General features: G+C 35.6%; 1 pseudogene; it reads left to right on the top strand.

Annotated features, from left to right (window-relative positions):
• The first annotated feature begins 3,856 nt into the window (after window positions 1-3,856).
• Window positions 3,857-4,455, top strand: LOC123827551 (annotated as a pseudogene).
• Window positions 4,456-5,375: the final 920 nt, after the last annotated feature.

Raw genomic sequence — 5,375 nt, 5'->3', positions numbered from 1 at the left:
CAGGAAGTATTAGGAGCTCTTAATAGGGTCTTCTATTCCACTTGCTACTTCTTCGAGCACTTGATATGCCTCTTAATAGAAAGATTACCCTTCAGAGAATGTTAATAGATGCATGCTTAATGATACTGCTCATGGAAATCCAGAGATGTTTCACTAGTTTCCTTCAAAATCATAGTAAATTCACAGATATTTTAGGATAGTAACCTTTACCTACTTTCTGCCAAGCTGTCATTTATCACAACCATGGGTCATTCTGATCACTATAACTTAAAAAGAAAACAATAGGAAATAATGACATTTCCAAAGAAAAGAGGACCTTTCTTCAGTAAAGTAATATGCATGGCAGTGGTTCCCTAAATTAAAGCCCCCATGTCAACATCAAAAAATACTGTTCTAGCACAAAATTGTGTATGGAATAAAAGGAAACATGCATGCAATATGATCTCAATTATATGAAATGTGTATCTGTAAAACATACCCATGTGTGAGGATATATACTAAAATGTTAACTAACTATATCTGAATTATGGAAGTATGAGTACATACTAATTTCTGTCCATTAATTTGTATTTTCATAATTTTATTTAATGGGCATGTAATTTTTTCTAAAAAAAACTTTTTTAAAAGCTGTTCTGTCAGGGGCTGTGCTCTTTTAGGTACAGAGTGAGTTAACAAGCATAAAAGGTATAGAACAGGATGTGGGACATAGTCTGTTTTCCAAATACATATATATATATATATATATATATATATATATATATATATATATATTAGCTTTTACATTTACTGCACAGAAAAATAAATTAATGATTTCATAAATTGAGAATTTAAAATATCTGCATCTAAAGGCATGAGCCTTAAAAAATATACAGATCTACAAAGGCACCAAATGATCTACTAAGGATGTCTGCCCTTTTTTTAAATGAAGCACAATAGGAACAGGAAGAAAACATCCATACTAACTATAAGGTCAGGGAATAAGAAGGATCTGAAATCTCTCTTCATCTGTCACTGCTGCTTTTGATTAGATCTGGTTATAATGTGGGCAGAAACGAATGGAAAAATATCTGGGGAGGAAAAAGATGAGCAAAATAAAAGTAGAGGATAGAAAAGAAGGCTGAAATGTAAGGGAGAGAAAAAATTGAAGGGAATATAGAGATTAATTGGAGGAAAGAGAAAAGAGGACAATAAAAGGAAAGTGACAATTAGAAGAGTGGCATCTACAAGGACCACGCAATGTTACTGACATGTACCAAGCATTCTGCAAGGTGCTTTACAAAAACTGTCTCATTGAATTTTTAGAACAACCTTAGTATTGGTATTTTGAAATTGGTATTTTATTGTCCCTCTTTAACAGATGAGAAAACTGAGGTTCTCAGGGGTGAACGATTGTCTCCAGATCCTGTGTTGCAATTCTCTAATGTGTTATGTCCTGGAAAGCCCAATTCTCCATCAGCCTCACTTTCGCCTGATTTGTCTTCTTGTGGGTGTGATGTCAGATCGTCCCAGACAATAAAACAAATGAACAGGATATCTGCTCATTCTCTGATGTCCTCTACTTACTCATTATTTTCTATTGTCCTGTGAAGCAAGCAGGTTTAATAAAGCTCAGAATAACTCAATATAGAGAAATGCTGGGTCTAACATTAATACCATGTCCATATTTCCAAACTAAAATTGCATTATGAATTTCAAAATATTATATTGAAAATTTATTATATATAAAATTGCACTAAGGTATAAAAAAGGAACTCACAAAACACTTTTCTGAAAAGCATAAAATTAATTGAAAGCTGCTTGGCCCCAGAATCTTAATATTGTCACCATAAATACCTGACATCTGTGTCACCCCTCATTTAATAAGAAAATTTTTCCAAAAAAATAAACAGGAAATGCTGCTGCTGTGAAGCTTTATTCTTTCCTCAAAGTTTAGTTAAAGCATTTCTGGGTTGGCGGTCGGTAGGTCTGGGTTACAGCTCCCACTCTGTCAGCTGTACAACCTGAGCCCCAGCCCCTAACTTCTCCAGGTCTTATTTTCAGAACCGTAAAATGAGGGTTTGGACAATATGTTTGCAAAGATCTTAGGACTGTATCAGTTATGAAAAACAAGGCAGTGAGTTCTTATGATAACAATTAGATATAAGGAATTTTAAAATTAATGATATTTTAAGGTTTCTTAATACTCTGCTAGAAAAAAATTTCACACATTACTCATGATTGTTGAGTTTTACTTGGTACCATAAATGACAGAAGCCATAATGATAGGTGATTATACTGAGCAAAATAAAACAAAATAGTCATCCACAAATGCCAAGTCAGTGAATGGTATTCATCTTTATTATGCTATAATATTTTTGTGTAATATATGCCACAGCCCACAGTTTGGTCAAAACTGAGATAATCAAAAGATACTGGGAAGCCCTGGCTGGGTAGCTCAGTTGGTTAGAGCATCATCTCTATATGCAAGGGTTGTGAGTTCAATCTCCATTCAGGGCCTGTATAAAAATCAACCAGTGAATGCAGAAATAAATGCATTCTTTCTTTCTCTCTCTCAAAAATAAATAAATTTAACAAAATAAAATGGTTAATTTACATAAATGATAGTTACATACATTGTACTGATACCCATGGTAGCAATCAGTATGGTGACACAGAGTTAAAATATTCTGTGGAGGGTCAGGAGGGGTGTGGAAGGAAGACAAGAAATAATTATTCAGTAGCTCTTGAAAACCACCCTTCAGGTAAGGTCAAATCATACCAGGAACTTACTAAGATTCAATAGCTTACTACTTAAAATACTTTTCCCAGTGTAAAGATTTGAAAACCTTCAAAAGTGGAAAAGTTAAGAAAAATGTAATTAAAATTTAAAATAGCTTTATTTTTCAAATCAGTTAGTGTGCATTCAGCTTCAAGTAACAGAATACACTAATAAAAGTGGCTAAAAAAATAGAGGACTATTACTTTATAGCTAAGAAGTCTGAAGGAAATGTTTCCAGGTTTGTTAGAGCAATTCAACTATTTCCTCAGGTGCTGGGAGCCCCCAGACACCATCCTTGATACATTGGTTCTATATCCTCATTCTTGCAGATGGCTCCTTCATTTCCAGGCACCCCGTGTAAATAGGACAATAAGTGGATGTTTTTTTCCTATGTCACTTTCGTTACAGAGAAAACCCTTTCCCAAACTCATTATTTTCTACTGGCCAGAAATGACTCTATTGGTGCCCCAGCTGCAAGGTGTCTTCCAAGGCAGCACCAGCCATACCCAGCCTGTCACAGGGGCCACACCCAGCCAACAGGGAGGAGAGGGCACAAAGCCAATGCACACCCTTTGGTATGTCAGTCTGAGTCCTTCCAAACATTTCTTTTTTTCATTTTTTTCCCAAAGCAGCTGACTACTCTTAAGAAATACCAGATTGGCTTTTTTTTCTGCCGCATTTACCTAACTCACCTGTCCTTGCCTTGTGTACCTAATTCCAAATTATGTTTGCGATCCTGAGCAAGCACTTTTTTCTTACTGGTTGCTTAAACTAATTGGTGACTTAGTTGTCTTTTTTTAAAAAAATTATATAGGTAACATTTTTTATTGTTAATTATTTTCAAAAAAATGAACACCAAGTTACCACAGTCTGGCATTTCATCAAAGTATGACCCACTGAGAATAAGGAGAAGGTTCTGGATTTGCAGCAAAAATAAGGGTCAACTCCAGGGTTCCAATTAAATACTGATCAATACCAGTACCATTTCTTTCTTTTATATCTTCATTGTTTAAATCATACTGCATAGCCACTTTTGTAGCCTGCCTTTATGCTTAATATTTTACCATATTCCAGGAGAAACAAGAGTGCAGCATGAACATGGTAAAGCAAAAGAAAACAAGGAACCATATGACCATGAAGTGAATGCTTAGTCTGAGAGAGCAGAGGCTTAAAGAAAAGGCTAGATTAAAACCAAAAAAGGAAGAAAAGAAAGATCCCAGTGCACTCAAGGAAAGAGAAATCTCCCAAGACCCTTCCTTCTTATACTCCCAATATGACACACAACTGGGCCTGCCATATCACACCCTGGTTGATACCAATTTTATCAACTTTTCCATTAAGGCTAAACTGGACTTAGTGCAGTCAATGATGGAACATCCCCAAGCCAAGTATATATCCCTTGTATAACTGACTGTGTAATGGCTGAAGGTGAGAAATTGGGCGAGAAACATCAAGTGGCTCTGAGGATTGCCAGGGATCCAAGATTTGAATGATTACCATGCACACACAAATGAACTTATGCAGATGACTGCTTGGTACAGAGAGTAACTCAACGCAAGAGTTGAACTGTGGCCACAGTTGACTGGGACCTCAAACGAAGAATCAGGAAGATCCCTGGAGTTCCCATCATGTACATTTCTAACCATAAGAACAACATGGAGTGGATGCCAGGTGATTATGGAGCCCCTCGGTTCTAATGCTTAAAAGACAACGTTCCTCTAGTTTCCTTCAACTAACTTTCTCTGTTGCCTTTTTATTAAATATGGTACAGAATAAGTTATTATTGTTCCACTCACCCATTTGCTCTGTTATGAGCTGAGTATGGTTAAATACACTCACTTTAAAAAAAATTTTATTTATTTATTTATTTTTAGAGAGAGGGGAAGAGAAGGAGAAAGAGGGAGAGAAACATCAATGTGTGCTTGCCTCTCACATGCCCCCTACAGGGGACCTGGCTCACAACCCAGGCATGTGCCCTGACTGGGAATCAAAGTGACCGGCCTTTGGTTCACAGGCCAGCACTCAAACCACTGAACCACACCAGTCAGGGCAAATATACTCACTTTTTTTAATGTTGTTTTGAAAATGATATTTTGTATCATTTTAATATTTGTATCTTTTTATAAATTAGATGATAGCTCACACAAAAACTATTTTACCATAAGCACTTGTTCCATAGTAATAGTCTTTGGACATTTTATTTTAAATGGTGACATAATATTTCATGCAAAAAAATCCCACATCCTAATTCATTTAATTTGTGATAAGCAGCATTCCTTTCACTTATGAAATACCTACTAAGTAGTAAGCACCACAGACCAGAGGCTTTACAAAAGTACCTTTAAACCTTAGAACAATGCTGCAAGGTGGCTATTATCATTCTAATTTTACAAATGAAGAAACTGAAACTCAGGGAGGTTAAAACTTACCCTACATTCCTGCTGGTAAATTGCAGAAAAGGATATTTGAGCTCAGACTGATCTGATTCCCAAACCAACAGACATAATGATATTTATTCTATATTGTTGGAGCAAAAAATACATTTAAACCCAATTGAATGGGCCAATTTATAAATGTAAATGAGCCAATTTTATTATTGAGCAAAACAAAACAAAAA

This window comes from Phyllostomus hastatus, unplaced genomic scaffold, assembly GCF_019186645.2.
Source record: "Phyllostomus hastatus isolate PE091 unplaced genomic scaffold, TTU_PhHast_1.1 phas_contig_86, whole genome shotgun sequence".
Lineage (NCBI taxonomy): Eukaryota > Metazoa > Chordata > Mammalia > Chiroptera > Phyllostomidae > Phyllostomus > Phyllostomus hastatus.
The sequence above is the reverse complement of the archived record's forward strand: the minus strand, read 5'-3'. Positions and strand labels throughout refer to the sequence as shown.